Source organism: Chlorocebus sabaeus, chromosome 11 (genome assembly GCF_047675955.1).
Source record: "Chlorocebus sabaeus isolate Y175 chromosome 11, mChlSab1.0.hap1, whole genome shotgun sequence".
Classification (NCBI taxonomy): Eukaryota; Metazoa; Chordata; class Mammalia; order Primates; family Cercopithecidae; genus Chlorocebus; species Chlorocebus sabaeus.
Window position 1 is genome coordinate 52527280 of NC_132914.1, and position 21824 is coordinate 52549103.

The window sequence follows — 21824 nt, forward strand, 5'->3', positions numbered from 1 at the left end:
TAATTTTCTTTATTTTTTGTGGAGATGGGGTCTCACTATGCTGCTCAGGCTTGAATATTTTCAAAATACCTTTCTTAGACGTTTTTTTCCAAGTTAGAACACAAATATGTTTTTCCAATTTAATCATTATATCTTCTAAGTTTTTTTTTCATTCTATTATAGACATCCCCCTGCCTTTATCTCCATGTGTTTGGCTTAACGTGGAGTTTGAGCAATTTTTCCCCTTTTGAAATGTCTCATGTTCTACATATGAATAATTGATTCCTCTATATCTCTCTAACACAAATGGAATAGTCAGTATGTCTTTTGTAATTTATAATAGGTACATCAGGGTTTCAGGGAGTTTGAATGGTCACAGGTTATTAGGATACTATAGGGAAATTATGTGATATCTTAAGAGTAGATAAAATATAAATTTATAAAAGTAGCCTTATCAGGAGAAGAATCTGTGACTGTAAATTCACCTCAGGAATGTTTATATTTCATAAACTCTACCATTTTGGTAAAGGACATCTCTGTCCTGAGACTCTTGGAAACATTACAAAAGTTGATCCATTAGGTTGTGACAGTCTGTTCAAACTTCTTTAAACTGCATGTTAATAGTTCATTGATTATCCATTTATTCTCTTTCCTGAACAACATTCAAAGGCCCCCAAAATAACTTCAGGTTGTCTGGGCCTGGTGTCTAAATATGGATCAACCAACTAGCAAATTCACATATCCAAGGGATCCTCATGAGCTTAGAAAAAAATCCTAAATCCTCGTTTAAAAAAGATGAATTTAACAAATGAAAATAAACAAAAACAAATATACCCCACCTCCAATATGTGGGTATACACACACACACACACACACACACACGCCTACACACACTTTGGTACGCTGTAATAGATAAGTGAGTTCTTTCTTCTGCACCCTCACAGAAAATAATTAGGAAAATGTGGATAGGCTTTGCATTACCATTTATCTTTCACCATGCATCTATTTCTCTAGGCTGTTGTCTCTTAAATAAGTGAAGAAACATGCATACATATGAATATACATAAATGTTTTTATACCTTCAAGTCTGATTTTGAGTATTCTAAAATGTTTCTTTAGTTACTTAAAGTGTTTTTCTATATCAGCCAGATAATTACATTTATCTAATTGAATTTATAAATTATTTTGATTGTATTATTGATATGGAACCATCCTTGCTCTCATAGATCATGTTGTGCTTTTATGCAGCATTATTTTAATACAGAGTTCACATTGATTTACTGTTATTTTATTTTCATGCAGCTAGATTATAAATTGGTTTGTGCATGTCATTTTATTTTTTATGCCATTCTTGGTTTTTCATAGCAGCAAAAAAAAAAGATGTGATTTTCAAGAGTTCATATTATATGACAATTTTCATCACGGCAATTTGCTGAACTTAGGCTGAAGACCTTAACAAACACCTCACCAAAGAAGATATACAGAAGAAAATAAGCATATGAAAGGATACCCTACATTACATGCCATCAGAGAAATATGAATTAAAACAACAATGAGGTACCACCCCACAACTATTAGAATGGACAGAATTCAGAACCCTGATAATACCCAATACTGGTGAGGACGTGGAGCAACAGGAACACTAACTCATTGCTGGTGGGAATGCAAAATGGTATAGCCACTTTGAAAGACACTTTGACCATTTCTTACAAAACTGATCATACTCTTACTATATGTTCCTGCAATCATGCTCTTTGATAGTTACCCAAATGAATTGAAAGCTTACTGCAAAGAGACGTTTATAGCAGCTTTATTCATAATTGTCAAAACTTGAAGCAACCAAGATGTCCTTCAGTAGGTGAATGGAAAAGTAAATGGTGGTATATTCAGGAAATGGAATATTATTCATTGCTAAAAAGAAATGGGGTATCAAGCTATGAAAAGACATGGAAGAACTTAAATTCATATTATTAAGTTAAAGAAGCTTATCTGGAAAGGCTACACATTGTATAATTTCAACTATATGACATCTGGAAGAAGCCAAACTATAGAGACAGTAAAAAGATCAGTTGTTGTCAGGGCTGAAGAGAGGATGAATGAATAGGCAGAGCACAGAGAATTTTAGGGCAGTAATAGTATCTGTATGACACTATAAGGGTGGATACATGGCATTATACATTTTTCTAAACCCATAGAATATACATCAAGAGAGAACCCAGGAGGGCATGCTCAAGATGGCCGAACAGGAAGAGCTCCAGCCTCCAGCTGCCAGCGTGAGCAACACAGAAGATGGGTGATTTCTGCATTTTCAACTGAGGTACCAGGTTCATCTCACTGGGGCGTGTTTGACAGTTGGTGCTGGTTCGCAGGTGCAGCCCAACCAGCGAGAGCCAAAGCAGGGCGAGGCATTGCTTCACCTGGGAAGCACAAGGGAGAAGGGAATTCCTTTTCCTAGCCAATGGAAAGTGAGACACACAACACCTGGAAAATCGGGTAACTTCCACCCTAATACTGCACTTTACCAAAGGTCTTAGCAAATGGCGCACCAGGAGATTATATCCCACACCTGGCCCAAGGGTCCCACGCCCACGGAGCCTCCCTCATTGCTAGCACAGCAGTCTGAGATCTAACTGCAAGGCCACAGCGAGGCTGGGGGAGGGGCGCCCGCAACTGCTGAGGCTTAAGTAGGTAAACAAAGCTCTGGGAAGCCTGAATTGGGTGGAGCCCACCACAGCTCAAGGAGGCCTGCTTGCCTTTGCAGACTCCACCTCTGGGGACAGGGCATAGCTAAATAAAAATAAGCAGAAACCTCGGCAGAGGTAAATGTCCCTATCTGACAGCTTTGAAGAGAGCAGTGGATCTCCCAGCACAGAGGTTGAGATCTGAGAATGGACAGACCGCCTGCTCAAGTGGGTCCCTGATGCCTGAGTAGCCTAACTGGGAGACATCCCCCACTAGGTGCAGACTGACACCTCACACTTCACACGGCTGGATACACCCCTGAGACGAAGCTTCCAGAGCAAGAATCAGACAGCAACACTCGCTGTTCAGCAATATTCTATCTTTTGCAGCCTCCGCTGCTGATACCCAGGAAAACAGGGCCTGGAGTGGACCTCAAGCAAACTCCAACAGACCTACGGCTGAGGGTCCTGACTGTTACAAGGAAAACTAACAAACAGAAAGGACACCCACACCAAAACCCCATCAGCACGTCACCATGATCAAAGACCAAAGGCAGAAAAAACCACAAAGATGGGGAAAGAGCAGTGCAGAAAAGCTGGAAATTCAAAAAATCAGAGTGCATTTCCCCCTCCAAAGGAGCACAGCTCATCACCAGCAACGGAACAAAGCTGGACAGAGAATGACTTTGACGAGTTGAGAGAAGTCTTCAGTTGATCAAACTTCTCAGAGCTAAAGGAGGAACTACGTAACCAGCGCAAAGAAACTAAAAACCTTGAAAAAGGATTTGATGAATGGCTAACTAGAATAACCAATGTAGAGAAGTCCTTAAAAGAACCGATAGAGATGTAAACCATAACACGAGAACTACGTGACAAATGCACAAGCTTCAGTAATTGACTCGATCAACTGGAAGAAAGAGTATCAGAGATTGAAGAACAAATGAATGAAATGAAGCAAGAAGAGAAGTGTAGAGTAACAAGAGTAAAAAGAAACAAACAAAGCCTCCAAGAAATACGGGATTATGTGAAAAGACTAAATCTATGTCTGATTGGTGTGCCTGAAAGTGATGGGGAAAATGGAACCAAGTTGGAAAACACTCTGCAGGATATCATCCAGGAGAACTTCCCCAACCTAGTAAGGTAGGCCAACATTCAAATTCAGGAAATACAGAAAACACCACAAAGCTACTCCTTGAGAAGAGCAACTCCAAGACACATAATTGTCAGATTCACCAAAGTTGAAATGAAGGAAAAAATCTTAAGGGCAGCCAGAGAGAAAGGTCAGGTTACACACAAAGGGAAGCCCATCAGACTAACAGTAGATCTCTCGGCACAAACTGTCCAAGCCAGAAGAGAGTGGGGGCCAATATTCAACATTCTTAAAGAAAATAATTTTCAACCCAGAATTTCATATCCAGCCAAACTAAGTTTCATAAGTGAAGGAGAAATAAAATCCTTTACAGACAAGCAAATGCTTAGAGATTTTGTCACCACCAGGCCTGCCCTAAAAGAGATCCTGAAGGAAGCACTAAACATGGAAAGGAACAACAGGTACAAGCCATTGCAAAAACATGCCAAAATGTAAAGTCCATCGATGCTAGGAAGAAACTGCATCAACTAATGAGTAAAATAACCAGCTAATATCATAATGACAGGATCAAGTTCACACATAACAATATTAACCTTAAATGTAAATGGACTAAATGGTCCAACTAAAAGACACAGACTGGCAAATTGGATAAAGAGTCAAGACCCATCAGTTTGCTGTATTCAGGAGACCCATCTCACATACAGAGACACACATAGGCTCAAAATAAAGGGATGGAGGAAGATCTACCAAGCAACTGGAAAACAAAAAAAGCAGGGGTTGCAATCCTAGTCTCTGATAAAACAGACTTTAAACCATCAAAGATCAAAAGAGACAAAGAAGGCCATTACTTAATGGTAAAGGGATCAATTCATCAGGAAGAGTTAACTATCCTAAATATAATCACCCAATACAGGAGCACCCAGATTCATAAAACATGTCCTTAGAGACTTACAAAGAGACTTAGACTCCCATACAATAATAATGGGAGACTTCAACACCCCACTGTCAACATTAGACAGATCAACGAGACAGAAAATTAACAAGGATATCCAGGAATTGAACTCAACTGTGCACCAAGTGGACTTAATAGACATCTACAGAACTCTCCACCCCAAATCAACAGAATATACATTCTTCTCAGCACCACATTGCACTTATTCCAAAATTGACCACATAGTTGGAAGTAAAGCACTCCTCAGCAAATGTAAAAGAACAGAAATTATAACAAACTATCTCTCAGACCACAGTGCAATCAAACTAGAACTCAGGACTAAGAAACTCAATCAAAACCACTCAACTACATGGAAACTGAACAACCTGCTCCTGAATGACTACTGGGTACATAACAAAATGAAGGCAGAAATAAAGATGTTCTTTGAAATCAATGAGAACAAAGGTACAACATACCAGAATCTCTGGGACACATTTAAAGCAGTGTGTAGAGGGAAATTTATAGCACTAACTGCCCACAAGAGAAAGCAGGAAAGATCTAAAATTGACACTCTAACATCGCAATTAAAAGAACTAGAGAAGCAAGAGCAAACACATTCGAAAGCTAGCAGAAGGCAAGAAATAACTAAGATGAGAGCGGAACTGAAGGAAATAGAGACACAAAAAACCCTCCAAAAAATCAATGAATCCAGGAGCTGGTTTTTTGAAAAGATCAACATAATTGATAGACCGCTCACAAGACCAATAAATAAGAAAAGACAGAAGAATCAAAAAGACGCAATAAAAAATGATAAAGGGGATATCACCACTGACCCCACAGAAATACAAACTACTATCAGAGAATACTATAAACACCTCTATGCAAATAAACTAGAAAACCTAGAAGAAATGGATAATTTCCTGGACACTTACACTCTCCTAAGACTAAACCAGGAAGAAGCTGAATCCCTGAATAGACCAATAGCAGGCTCTGGAATTGAGGCAATAATTAATAGCCTACCAACCAAAAAAAGTCCGGGACCAGACGGATTCACAGCCGAATTCTACCAGAGGTACAAGGAGGAGATGGTCCTTCTGAAACTATTCCAATCAATAGAAAAAGAGGGAATCCTCCCTAACTCATTTTATGAGGCCAACATCATCCTGATACCAAAGCCTGGCATAGATACAACAAAAAAAGAGAATTTTAGACCAATATCCCTGATGAACATTGATGCAAAAATCCTCAATAAAATACTGGGAAACTGAATCCAGCAGCACATCCAAAAGCTTATCCACCATGATCAAGTGGGCTTCATCCCTGGGATGCAAAGCTGGTTCAACATATGCAAATCAATAAGCATAATCCAGCACAGAAATAGAACCAAAGACAAAAAGCACATGATTTTCTCAATAGATGCAGAAAAGGTCTTTGACAAAATTCAACAGCCCTTCATGTTAAAAGCACTCAATAAATTCGGTATTGATGGAACATATCTCAAAATAATAAGAGCTGTTTATGACAAACCCACAGCCAATATCATCCTGAATGGGCAAAAACTGGAAGCATTCCCTTTGAAAACTGGCACAAGACAGGGATGCCCTCTCTCACCACTCCTATTCAACATAGTGTTGGAAGTTCTGGCTAGGGCAATCAGGCAAGAGAAAGAAATCAAGGGTATTCAGTTAGGAAAAGAAGAAGTCAAATTGTCCCTCTTTGCAGATGACATGATTGTATATTTAGAAAACCCCGTCATCTCAGCCCCAAATCTCCTTAAGCTGATAAGCAACTTCAGCAAAGTCTCAGGATACAAAATCAATGTGCAAAAATCACAAGCATTCTTATATACCAGTAACAGACAAACAGAGAGCCAAATCATGAATGAACTCCCATTCACAATAGCTTCAAGGAGAATAAAATACCTAGGAATCCAACTTACAAGGGATGTGAAGGACCTCTTCAAGGAGAACTACAAACTGCTGCTCAGTGAAATAAAAGAGAACACAAACAAATGGAAGAACAAACCATGCTCATGGATAGGAAGAATCAATATTGTGAAAATGGCCATACTGCCCAAGGTAATTTATAGATTCAATGCCATTCCCATTGAGCTACAAATGAGTTTCTTTACAGAATTGGAAAAAACTGCTTTAAAGCTCATATGGAACCAAAAAAGAGCCTGCATTGCCAAGACAATTCTAAGCCAAAAGAACAAAGCTGGAGGCATCACGCTACCTGACTTCAAACTATACTACAAGGCTACAGTAATCAAAACAGCATGGTACTGGTATCGAAACAGAGATATAGACCAATGGAACCGAACAGAGCCCTCAGAAATTATACCACACATCTACAGCCATCTGATCTTTGACAAACCTGACAAAAACAAGAAATGGGGAAAGGATTCCCTATTTAATAAATGGTGCTGGGAAAATTGGCTAGCCATAAGTAGAAAGCTGAAACTGGATCCTTTCCTTAGTCCTTATATGAAAATTAATTCAAGATGGATTAGAGACTTTAATGTTAGACCTAAATCCATAAAATCCCTAGAAGAAAACCTAGGTAACACCACTGAGAACATAGGCATGGGCAAAGACTTCATGTCTAAAACACCAAAAGCAACGGCAACAAAAGTCAAAATTGACAAATGGGATCTAATTAAACTAAAGAGCTTCTGCACAGCAAAAGAAACTACCATCAGAGTGAACAGGCAACCTATGGAATTGGAGAAAATTTTTGCAATCTACTCATCTGACAAAGGGCTAATATCCAGAACCTATAAAGAACTCAATCAAATATATAAGAAAAAAACAAACAACCCCATCAAAAAGTGGGCAAAGGATATGAACAGACACTACTCAAAAGAAGACATTTATGCAGCCAACAGACACACCAAAAAATGTTCATCATCTCTCACCATCAGAGAAATGCAAATTAAAACCACAATGAGATACCATCTCACACCAGTTAGAATGGCAATCATTAAAAAATCAGGAAACAACAGGTGCTGGAGAGGATGTGGAGAAATAGGAACACTTTTACACTATTGGTGGGACTGTAAACTAGTTCCACCATTGTAGAAAACAGTTGGTGATTCCTCAAGGATCTGGAACTAGAAATACCATTTGACTCAGCCATCCCATTACTGGGGATATACCCAAAGGATTATAAGTCATGTTGCTATAAAGACACATGCAGACGTATGTGGATTGCGGCACTATTCACAATAGCAAGGACTTGGAATCAGCCCAAATGTCCATCAGTGTCAGACTGGATTAAGAAAATGTGGCACATATACACCATGGAATACTATGCAGCCATAAAAAAGGATGAGTTTGTGTCCTTTGTAGGGACATGGATGCAGCTGGAAACCATCATTCTCAGCAAACTGTTGCAAGAACAGAAAACCAAATACCCCGTGTTCTCACTCATAGGTGGGAATTGAACAATGAGATCACTTGGACACAGGAAGGGGAACATCACACACTAGTTCCTATTTTTGGGAGGGGGTAGGTGGGAGGGATAACATTAGGAGATATACCTAATGTAAATGACGAGGTAATGGGTGCAGCACACCAACATGGCACATGTATACATATGTAACAAACCTGCACGTTATGCACATGTACCCTAGAACTTAAAGTATAATTAAAAAAAAGAGATAACCCAAACATAAACTAAATAAAGACTTCAGGTGATAATGTACCAATATAGGTTCATCAACTGTAACAAATGTACCACTCTAGTGGGAAATATTGATAATGGAGAAGGCTGTGCACGTGTGGGAACAGGGGTACATGGAAAATCTCTGTGCCTTTTACTCAATTTTGCTGTGAAACTAAAACTGCTCTAAAAAATAAAGTCTTAAAAAAGTTAGCTTACTTTGACAACTGAAGTATTTGTTAAATTTCTTAATCCTGTATTTTCCCAGGAGTAATTTCCTTTAAAAAATGTTTTGAATTCTTTTTGAAAATTTGTATCTCTCTTTTTCAGTTGATTAGGAGATGTCAGTGGATTCTTTATTTTAAAATTTTGAAATCAGTAATCCTCGAATTTACATGTTTTTAATGTAAAAATTGAATGAAGTATAATATTATAGGAAAATCTTCACAGATTATTTGCATACAGCTTGATGCATAACCACAAATTGAATACAGCTTTGAAACCAGCAATCAAATTGACTTTACAGAAATGGGATCATTCAGTAAGAGTTATTTTGTGTTTATTTTCTTTCATTCAAGATAACGTTTCTGTCATTCATCTTTGTTGTTGGTGTACAGTTGTAATGTTTACAATTTCCCAACTAAATAGTGTTATCCTGAGTAAATATACCACTATATCATTCTCCTACTGTTGGGTATTTTGGTTGTTTTCAGTTTTTTAGCTCTTACAAATAGCTGTTGCTATGAACACTCTTGAAAATGTTTTCTGGTTAACATAAATATGCATTTTATTGAGTGTACACCTAGATAAACACTTGTATATATTTTATTGTGTATATGTTGAAGCTCAGAAAATGATACCCACAAAAGGCGGCCTCAGAAGCAGCCTCAGATACAGTTTCTCTCTGACCTTCTTCTTCCCTCCTGTTATTCCTCACTCTTCCCCAAGGCTAGCCGTGGAAACTAGAATCCCTCTTCCCCGAGATGGGTCATAGAAACCAGAATGCCTTTGCCCTAAAGCCAGCCGTAGCACCTAAAAATATTATCTAACTTTCCCCCACCTTTCTACATAACAACTAGCCATAAAGAAATTCTCTGATCTACCTTGTTTGATTGTAGGTCATAAGACTCTCATTCCAGAAAATGTCCTGCCCCATATGTTGGGGGAAAGAGTGCTGCATAGAGAGACCAAGAAGAATCTAAACAACAGGCCTTGCTGAGTTTCGTTACTCAGCCTTTTCCTATTAGATCATACCCTTTTTGCTGTCCATTCTTCACTGAACCTCACACAAAATTCAATAGTTTTCTCTGTATCTTTGGGTCTTCATTCTGAAGGCTCCTGTCTCATATGGAGCTATGATCAAATAAATTTGTTTTTTTTTTTCTCTTGTTAACCTGTCTTTTGTGGTAGGGGTGACAGCTGTAATGCTTATGATGGGAAGAAAAGACATTATTCCCTTTTTGCCACTGTATATAAACCTAGAGGTTACACCGCTAGGTCATCACATATACATAAGTCCAGTTTTAGACGACATCAATAAATATTTAGATGACATCAAATATTTTTACCAATTTGCACTCCCAATAGAAGTATACGTAAGTTCTTTTTCCACATTCTTGCCAACACATGGTGTTTGTGCCTTTATTCTTTTAGCCACAGAGTATGTTATGATATTCACATTGTAGTTTTAATCTGCATATTCTTTGTGGCTGTTGAAGTTGAATTCCCTTTCATACGTTTACAGTCCTTCTGCATATCCTATCTTGTGATGTGCTTGCTCATATATTTTGCCAGGTTTTCTACTGGGTTGTCTCCATTGTTGGTGGAACTGTGGAAGTTGCTTGTTTAGTCTGAACGTTAGTTCTTTGTCAGACATATAGCATGGAGCATAATTATCTTCTTCCAATTTTGTCACTTGCATTTTCACTAACGTTGGTATTTTTTCATGAGCAGAAGTTCTTGATTTTAATTTAGTTACATTTAGTCTTTTTTTCTTTGTTGTTAGCACTTTTTTGCATCTTAAGAAATCTTTGGTGTATTAATTTTGGTGTATTAAGGAATACACCAAAATCATGATGATATTTTCCTAAATATTTTTCAAAATCTTCATTATTTTGTCTTTCACATTGAGATATGTAATCAATCTGAAATTAAGTTTTGCATATTGCATAAAGTAAGAATCATGATGCATTTTTTTGTAGGACCCATTTTTTTTTGTTTAATCCTACTCTCATTGTTCCAGAATCACTTACCGAAAACAAATAACTTTATTCTCTGTATTGCAATTGATGCTTTTGTTATAAACCAGGTGATTGCATGTGCCTTGGTGGGCTTCTGTACTCTCATCAGCCGTTTGGTCTAATAACTGTGCTTGCAACAATTACTGCACCTCTGAATTGCTATACTTTTATAATTGCTCATTTTTTATAAGTTCTTCAGTCTTACCTTTTATCTTCAAGAATGCCATGGCTATTTTTGGCCCTTCTTATTTTCATACAAATTTTAGAAGATTCTCATCAATTTCTACCAAAAAACTTCCTACTTTTAAAAATGAAATTGTATTTAATCTATAGATCAATTTCTAAGATTGCAATTTTCAAAACATTGTTTTTCAATCCATAAACATAACATATCCTTGAATTTCTATTTTTATAGGTGTTTTTAAATTTTCTTTTTTATAATGCTTGCATTTTTCAGTAAGCGTATCTTAAAATATTTCATTAGATTTATTCCCAGGTATTCATACACCTATTTATTAATGAAGAAAGGACCCAACTATCTTGTTTAAATCTAAAACATGGGTGCAAAAAACTGATTACTAATGTTTTTTCTCATTTCTTAAAATCAATCTCTCTCTTGTTTTGGGTTTTCCTAAAAGCAAAGTCTAAAACCTTGTGCACTTTATACCACAAGGACTTGGATATAAAAGATTATTTGGCAGCAAGAGCGAATGAGGAAATGAGGGAATAGGGATAATGTAGCAAGTCAAAAAAGACAATAAGATGTGAGTTATTCAGCTGAATGTTAATGTAGGCAATGACACTCGGTCCCATTGGAACCCTCTGAAGAAATGTGTAGAATGTATATTGGAACTGCCTCTGAAAATCCCCCATGCATGTATGTATCAGAGTATTAAAAACACACCAAGAACTTAGACTTGATCTGACCAGAATTTTGCCACAACTCTACACTTAACAAGCATCATAAAGAAAATATAAGAACTGCCGGGCGCGGTGGCTCAAGCCTGTAATCCCAGCACTTTGGGAGGCCGAGACGGGCGGATCACGAGGTCAGGAGATCAAGACCATCCTGGCTAACATGGTGAAACCCCGTCTCTACTAAAAAGTACAAAAAACTAGACGGGTGAGGTGGCGGGCGCCTGTAGTCCCAGCTACTCGGGAGGCTGAGGCAGGAGAATGGCGTAAACCCAGGAGGCCGAGCTTGCAGTGAGCTGAGATCCTGCCACTGCACTCCAGCCTAGGCGACAGAGCGAGACTCCGTCTCAAAAAAAACAAAAAAACAAACAAACAAACAAACAAAAAATAAAAGGAAATTTATTTAAAAAAAAAAAAGAAAAGAAAATATAAGAACTAACTCACTCATAAGTGGGAGGTGAGCAAAGAGAACACATGGACCCAAGGAGGGAACCATCACACACCAGGGCTTGTTGGTGGGTGCAGGGAAAGGGGAGGGAGAGCATTAGGACAAATACCTAATGCACACGGGGCTTAAAACCTAGATTACGGGTTGATAGGTACAGCAAACCACCATGGGACATATATATCTATGTAACAAACCTGCACGTTCAGCACATGTATCCCAGAACTTAAAGTACAATTAAAAAAAAGATAAAAAGAATTAAATATATAAAGAATATACCATAATTAAATAGAGCGATAGAGTCAATATTATTAAAATTAAAACAATCTCAATTAAATAAACCTCAGCACGTACTGATGTGGAAATTGAAAGATAGATACCAAAATTTATCTGAAAGTACATAGGACCTAGTATTGCCAAGGCAATGCTGAAGACTAGGAACGTGGCTGTAGAATTTACACTACCAGATTTCAAGACTTACTACGAAGCTACATTAAATGAAATATTTATTGGCTTGGGAAGCCAAGGTGGGCAGATCACTTGAGACCAGGAGTTCAAGACCAGCCTGGCCAACATGGTGAAATCCCCTCTCTACTAAAAATACAAAAATTATCCTGGCGTGATTGTGTACGTCTGTAGTCCCAGCTACTCAGGAGGCTGAGGCAGTAAAATTGCTTGAACCAGGAGGTGGAGGTTGCAGTGAGCCAAGATCACGCCACTGCACTCCAGTCTTGGTGATGGAGCAAGGAAATCGGTGACTATCTCAAAATAAATAAATAAATAAATAAAAATAAAAAGAGTATTGTCAACACAAATAGAATAGTTTGGAAACAGATTCAAAGATATATAGTCATCTGATTTATACAAAGCATTCAGTACGAGTCAATGGGGAAAGGTGGTCTTTTCAACTCCTACATGTCAATTGCATACCTAGTAAAAAAGTATACATACTATACACAAAATTATTTTGAGATAAATCACAAAGTTAAATTTGATTCCTTTTTATCAATTAGAAAAAGAAAGACCAATTAAAAATGAACAAAATACTTGAATACATACTTCCCCTAAAAGGTTATCAAAATGGCTATTTTGACCCATTCCAATCATTACTCATTCCCAGAGTAAATAATATCCTAAATTGCATGTGTTTAAACTTGATGTAAACGGAGCCATACAGTATGAATCTATTTGAAATGTTCCTAACACATAGAAATGATAAATACTCAAGATGATTGTATTAGTGTATTCTCACACTACTATAAAGAAATAATCGAGCCCGGGTAATTTATAAAGAAAAGAGGTTTAGTTGGCTCATGGTTCTGCAGGCTGTACAGGAATCATGACAGTTTCTGGGGAGGCCTCAGGAAACTTTCAATCATGGTGGAGGGCAAAGTGTAAGCAGACACATCTTAGATGGCTGGAGCAGGGGGAAGGCCAGGGCGGGCGTGGCAATGAGGCGCCTCACACTTTAAAATAACCACATCTCATAGGAACTCACTTATTATCACAAGAACAGCACCCAGGGGGAAATCCATCCCATGATCCAATCACCTCCCGCCAGGTCCTGTCTCCAATATTGGGGATTACAATTTGACATGAGATTTGAGTGGGGACGCAGATCCAGACCACATCAGGATGGATACCCTAAGTACCTTGATTTGATTATAACATATTCTATATACGTAACAAAATATCACATGTATCCTATAAATACGTGAAATATTATGTATCAATGATTTAAAGAAGAAACAGCATTAAATGAACACATTTTGCTAAACATACAGTGGGGTCATGGAAGACAAAGTTAAAAAAAGCAAACATAATTACATTATAATAAATGAGGAAATAAAAAGTCATCCTAGAATAAATGTTACAAATGTATGAAAAATTAACAGAGATATTATCTGTGAAGAAGAGAAACAGAATAATAAAGTGGAAAAATATTTAAAGATATAACGTTAGATAAATTTTTATTAATGAAAATAAACAGGCCAAAAAGTACACAGTGCCCAAAACAGTTGAAACAGAGCAGTCAAAACAAAGAAATATCCAACTAGGTATTGCTGGATTTTAAAATACAATGAACAGAGACTTTTACCAGTCAGACAAAAAGATAAAGTCCACAAGGCATAAATCAGGCTTGCTTCATAATTCTTCATCCCATCACTTAATGTTACAAGACATTAGGATAATGCCTGTAAATTTTAAAAGCCAAAAATCTGTGACAATATTTTTAGATTCAGATAAAATGAAATTTTAATATCAAAGCAGGAATTAAAGAGATATATCTCCTAGCAAGTCTTCATGAACACAACCAGAGAAAGAAGTTTGCTCAAGCAAGTAAAGAGTAGAGAAACTATGGCAATAAGCAGTGAATCAGTTTAAACACAGGGTTATGACTAAAATAAACACCATATAAATACAATATAAATTCTCATTTTGTAGAAAAAATCAAAACAGGCCAGGCACGGTGGCTCACTCTTGTAATCCCAGCACTTTGGGAGGCCAAGGAGGGTGGATCACCTGAGGTCAGGAGTTCAAGACCAGCCTGGCCAACATGGTGAAACCCTGTCTCTAATACAAATACAAAACTTAGCCAGAGGTGGTGGTGCATGCCTGTAATACCAGCTACTTGGGAGGCTGAGGCAGGACAAACACTTGAACAAGGGAGGTGGAGGTTGCAGTGAGCCAAAATCGTACCACTGCATTCCAGCTTGGGTGATGGAGGGAGACTCTGTCTCAAAAATAAAAAAGAAAGAATCAAAACAATGAAGGTTTGGAGGTGAAGAGAATAATGCAAGAATGCTTAATTTCTACAAATTTCATATCCAGGGGTAAGAATATATTATTTTAAATTGGTCACATCACTTAATAGAGATAAGTCATAAGTTAAGTGACATGTTCAATTAAACTAGATGCTAGAAAAGAATAAAACCCATGGAGGAAGGGGAAATACATTAATTTTCATGGTAGACAAACACAGATACATCCAAATAAAAATAATCATTAGCATTAAGATGAAAACGAACATTTATTGATCTTTTTAGTATATGTCTGATACTACTTCAAGTGACTGTAGTTGTTATTAACTCAAATTCTGACATTATATTTAGAAATTGTATATCTTATCTCCATTTTGATGAGAAACAAATTGGGGCTCATAAAGGGTGAGTAATATGCTCATAACTTCACAGTGTTAAATGACAGAACTGATATTAATACTATAATTAAATAATTTGATAAATTGTTGCTTGTAATAATATTCTTTATTGCAATAAACATAAAGGTTTTATACATAAAGCAATGAAACAGTCAATACTGTGTATTTGTGGAATTTAGAGCACAGAGTGATAGGGAGGATAGTCTCTTTTACAGATCATAGTTTTAAAAATCCAGCGTATACTTTTAAAGATTGATACTTAAAAATATCAATAATGTGGGAGGCTGAGGTGGGTGGAACACGAGGTCAGGAGATCAAGACCATCCTGGCTAATGTGGTGAAACCCCTGTCTCTACTAAAAATACAAAAAATTAGCTGGGCGTGGTGGCAGGTGCCTGTAGTCCCAGCTACTTGGGAGGCTGAGGCAGGAGAATGATGTGAACCCGGGAGGCGGAGCTTGCAGTGAGCTGGGATTGCACCACTGCACTCCAGCCTGGGTGACAGAGTGAGACTCTGTTAAAAAAAAATATCAATAATGCAGCATCAATAAGCAACTTTTTGATTGCATACCTGAAAATGTTTTGACCAGAATCAGAGGGGAGAGCAACTTAAAGTATGCAGTAGATATACTACACTTTTATTATATTTATGTTTTTTGGTAAATACTAACAGTTTTTCCTTATTCTCTGATGACTGCTCCCTATTTCAAATTCTCCATTCGCTTCTACTCCCAAAATAGGATTAATCTGATTTGTCCTTTTGCATTTAGCTACATTAAGAACAATCCGGGGGCGGAGCAAGATGGCCGAATAGGAACAGCTCCAGTCTCCAACTCCCAGCGCGAGCGACACAGAAGACCGGCGATTTCTGCATTTTCAACTGAGGTACTGGGTTCATCTCACTGGGGAGTGCCAGACGATCGGTGCTGGTCAGCTGCTGCAGCCCGACCAGCGAGAGCTGAAGCAGGGCGAGGCATTGCCTCACCTGGAAAGCGCAAGGGGGAAGGGAATCCCTTTTCCTAGCCAGGGGAACTGAGACACACAACACCTGGAAAATCGGGTAACTCCCACCCCAATACTGCGCTTTAAGCAGACAGGCACACCAGGAGATCATATCCCACACCTGGCCGGGAGTGTCCCACACCCACGGAGCCTCCCTCATTGCTAGCACAGCAGTCTGTAATCTACCGGCAAGGCAGCAGCGAGGCTGGGGGAGGGGCGCCTGCCATTGCTGAGGCTTAAGTAGGTAAACAAAGCTGCTGGGAAGCTCGAACTGGGTGGAGCTCACAGCAGCTCAAGGAAACCTGCCTGTCTCTGTAGACTCCACCTCTGGGGACAGGGCACAGTAAATAATAACAAACGCAGCAGCTCTGCAGACGCAAACGACTCTGTCTGACAGCTTTGAAGAGAGCAGTGGATCTCCCAACACGGAGGTTGAGATCTGAGAAGGGACAGACTCCCTGCTCAAGTGGGTCCCTGACCCCTGAGTAGCCTAACTGGGAGACATCCCCCACTAGGGGCAGTCTGACACCCCACACCTCACAGGGTGGAGTACACCCCTGAGAGGAAGCTTCCAAAGCAAGAATCAGACAGGTACACTCGCTGTTCAGAAATATTCTATCTTCTGCAGCCTCTGCTGCTGATACCCAGGCAAACAGGGTCTGGAGTGGACCTCAAGCAATCTCCTACAGCTACAACCTACAGCTGAGGATCCTGACTGTTAGAAGGAAAGCTATCAAACAGGAAGGACACCTACACCAAAACCCCATCAGTACATCACCATCATCAAAGACCAGAGGCAGATAAAACCACAAAGATGGGGAAAAAGCAGGGCAGAAAAGCTGGAAATTCAAAAAATAAGAGCGCATCTCCCCCGGCAAAGGAGCGCAGCTCATCGCCAGCAACGGATCAAAGCTGGATGGAGAATGACTTCGACGAGATGAGAGAAGAAGGCTTCAGTCCATCAAATTTCTCAGAGCTAAAGGAGGAATTACGTACCCAGCGCAAAGAAACTAAAAATCTTGAAAAAAAAAGTGGAAGAATTGATGGCTAGAGTAATTAATGCAGAGAAGCTCACAAACGAAATGAAAGAGATGAAAACCATGGCACGAGAAATACGTGACAAATGCACAAGCTTCAGTAACCGTCTCGATCAACTGGAAGAAAGAATGTCAGCGATGGAGGATCAAATGAATGAAATGAAGCGAGAAGAGAAACCAAAAGAAAAAAGAAGAAAAAGAAATGAACAAAGCCTGCAAGAAGTATGGGATTATGTAAAAAGACCAAATCTACGTCTGATTGGGGTGCCTGAATGTGAGGGGTAAAATGGAACCAAGTTGGAAAACACTCTTCAGGATATCATCCAGGAGAACTTCCCCAACCTAGTAGGGCAGGCCAACATTCAAATCCAGGAAATACAGAGAACGCCACAAAGATACTCCTCAAGAAGAGCAACTCCAAGACACATAATTGCCAGATTCACCAAAGTAGAAATGAAGGAAAAAATCTTAAGGGCAGCCAGAGAGAAAGGTCGGGTTACCCACAAAGGGAAGCCCATCAGACTAACAGCAGATCTCTCGGCAGAAACTCTTCAAGCCAGAAGAGAGTGGGGGCCAATATTCAACATTCTTAAAGAAAAGAATTTTAAACCCAGAATTTCATATCCAGCCAAACTAAGTTTCATAAGTGAAGGAGAAATAAAATCCTTTACAGATAAGCAAATGCTTAGAGATTTTGTCACCACTAGGCCTGCCTTACAAGAGACCCTGAAGGAAGCACTAAACATGGAAAGGAACAACCAGTACCAGCCATTGCAAAAACATGCCAAAATGTAAAGACCATCGAGGCTAGGAAGAAACTGCATCAACTAACGAGCAAAATAACCAGTTAATATCATAATGGCAGGATCAAGTTCACACATAACAATCTTAACCTTAAATGTAAATGGACTAAATGCTCCAATTAAAAGACACAGACTGGCAAACTGGATAAAGACTCAAGACCCATCAGTCTGCTGTATTCAGGAGACCCGTCTCACACGCAGAGACATACATAGGCTCAAAATAAAGGGATGGAGGAAGATTTACCAAGCAAATGGAGAACAAAAAAAAGCGGGGGTTGCAATACTAGTCTCTGATAAAACAGACTTTAAACCATCAAAGATCAAAAGAGACAAAGAAGGCCATTACATAATGGTAAAGGGATCAATTCAACAGGAAGAGCTAACTATCCTAAATATATATGCACCCAATACAGGAGCACCCAGATTCATAAAGCAAGTCCTTAGAGACTTACAAAGAGACTTAGACTCCCATACAATAATAATGGGAGACTTCAACACTCCACTGTCAACATTAGACAGATCAACGAGACAGAAAGTTAACAAGGATATCCAGGAATTGAACTCATCTCTGCAGCAAGCAGACCTAATAGACATCTATAGAACTCTCCACCCCAAATCAACAGAATATACATTCTTCTCAGCACCACATCGTACTTACTCCAAAATTGACCACGTAATTGGAAGTAAAGCACTCCTCAGCAAATGTACAAGAACAGAAATTATAACAAACTGTCTCTCAGACCACAGTGCAATCAAATTAGAACTCAGGACTAAGAAACTCAATCAAAACCGCTCAACTACATGGAAACTGAACAACCTGCTCCTGAATGACTACTGGGTACATAACGAAATGAAGGCAGAAATAAAGATGTTCTTTGAAACCAATGAGACCAAAGATACAACATACCAGAATCTCTGGGACACATTTAAAGCAGTGTGTAGAGGGAAATTTATAGCACTAACTGCCCACAAGAGAAAGCAGGAAAGATCTAAAATTGACACTCTAACATCGCAATTAAAAGAACTAGAGAAGCAAGAGCAAACACATTCGAAAGCTAGCAGAAGGCAAGAAATAACTAAGATCAGAGCAGAACTGAAGGAGATAGAGACACAAAAAACCCTCCAAAAAATCAATGAATCCAGGAGTTGGTTTTTTGAAAAGATCAACAAAATTGACAGACCACTAGCAAGACTAATAAAGAAGAAAAGAGAGAAGAATCAAATCGACGCAATTAAAAATGATAAAGGGGATATCACCACCGACCCCACAGAAATACAAACTACCATCAGAGAATACTATAAACACCTCTACGCAAATAAACTGGAAAATCTAGAAGAAATGGATAATTTCCTGGACACTTACACTCTTCCAAGACTAAACCAGGAAGAAGTTGAATCCCTGAATAGACCAATAGTAGGCTCTGAAATTGAGGCAATAATTAATAGCCTACCAACCAAAAAAGTCCAGGACCAGATGGATTCACAGCTGAATTCTACCAGAGGTACAAGGAGGAGCTGGTACCATTCCTTCTGAAACTATTCCAATCAATAGAAAAAGAGGGAATCCTCCCTAACTCATTTTATGAGGCCAACATCATCCTGATACCAAAGCCTGGCAGAGACACAACAAAAAAAGAGAATTTTAGACCAATATCCCTGATGAACATCGATGCAAAAATCCTCAATAAAATACTGGCAAACCGGATTCAGCAGCACATCAAAAAGCTTATCCACCATGATCAAGTGGGCTTCATCCCTGGGATGCAAGGCTGGTTCAACATTCGCAAATCAATAAACATAATCCAGCATATAAACAGAACCAAAGACAAGAACCACATCATTATCTCAATAGATGCAGAAAAGGCTTTTGACAAAATTCAACAGCCCTTCATGCTAAAAACGCTCAATAAATTCGGTATTGATGGAACATACCTCAAAATAATAAGAGCTATTTATGACAAACCCACAGCCAATATCATACTGAATGGGCAGAAACTGGAAAAATTCCCTTTGAAAACTGGCACAAGACAGGGATGCCCTCTCTCACCACTCCTATTCAACATAGTGTTGGAAGTTCTGGCTAGGGCAATCAGGCAAGAGAAAGAAATCAAGGGGATTCAGTTAGGAAAAGAAGAAGTCAAATTGTCCCTGTTTGCAGACGACATGATTGTATATTTAGAAAACCCCGTCGTCTCAGCCCAAAATCTCCTTAAGCTGATCAGCAACTTCAGCAAAGTCTCAGGATACAAAATTAATGTGCAAAAATCACAAGCATTCTTATACACCAGTGACAGTCAAACAGAGAGCCAAATCAGGAATGAACTTCCATTCACAATTGCTTCAAAGAGAATAAAATACCTAGGAATCCAACTTACAAGGGATGTAAAGGACCTCTTCAAGGAGAACTACAAACCACTGCTCAGTGAAATCAAAGAGGACACAAACAAATGGAAGAACATACCATGCTCATGGATAGGAAGAATCAATATCGTGAAAATGGCCATACTGCCCAAGGTAATTTATAGATTCAATGCCATCCCCATCAAGCTACCAATGAGCTTCTTCACAGAATTGGAAAAAACTGCTTTAAAGTTCATATGGAACCAAAAAAGAGCCCGCATCTCCAAGACAATCCTAAGTCAAAAGAACAAAGCTGGAGGCATCACGCTACCTGACTTCAAACTATACTACAAGGCTACAGTAACCAAAACAGCATGGTACTGGTGCCAAAACAGAGATATAGACCAATGGAACAGAACAGAGTCCTCAGAAATAATACCACACATCTACAGCCATCTGATCTTTGACAAACCTGAGAGAAACAAGAAATGGGGAAAGGATTCCCTATTTAATAAATGGTGCTGGGAAAACTGGCTAGCCATAAGTAGAAAGCTGAAACTGGATCTTTTCCTTAGTCCTTATATGAAAATTAATTCAAGATGGATTAGAGACTTAAATGTTAGACCTAATACCATAAAAATCCTAGAAGAAAACCTAGGTAGTACCATTCAGGACATAGGCATGGGCAAAGACTTCATGTCTAAAACACCAAAAGCAACGGCAACAAAAGCCAAAATTGACAAATGGGATCTCATCAAACTAAAGAGCTTCTGCACAGCAAAAGAAACTACCATCAGAGTGAGCAGGCAACCCACAGAATGGGAGAAAATTTTTGCAATCTACTCATCTGACAAAGGGCTAATATCCAGAACCTACAAAGAACTCAAACAAATTTACAAGAAAAAAACAAACAACCCCATCAAAAAGTGGGCAAAGGATATGAACAGACATTTCTCAAAAGAAGACATTCATACAGCCAACAGACACATGAAAAAATGCTCATCATCACTGGCCATCAGAGAAATGCAAATCAAAACCACAATGAGATACCATCTCACACCAGTTAGAATGGCGATCATTCAAAAGTCAGGAAACAACAGGTGCTGGAGAGGATGTGGAGAAATAGGAACACTTTTACACTGTTGGTGGGATTGTAAACTAGTTCAACCATTATGGAAAACAGTATGGCGATTCCTCAAGGATCTAGAACTAGATGTACCATATGACCCAGCCATCCCATTACTGGGTATATACCCAAAGGATTATAAATTATGCTGCTATAAGGACACATGCACACGTATGTTTATTGCAGCACTATTCACAATAGCAAAGACTTGGAATCAACCCAAATGTCCATCAGTGACAGATTGGATTAAGAAAATGTGGCACATATACACCATGGAATACTATGCAGCCATAAAAAAGGATGAGTTTGTGTCCTTTGTAGGGACATGGATGCAGCTGGAAACCATCATTCTTAGTAAACTGTCACAAGAACAGAAAACCAAACACCGCATGTTCTCACTCGTAGGTGGGAAC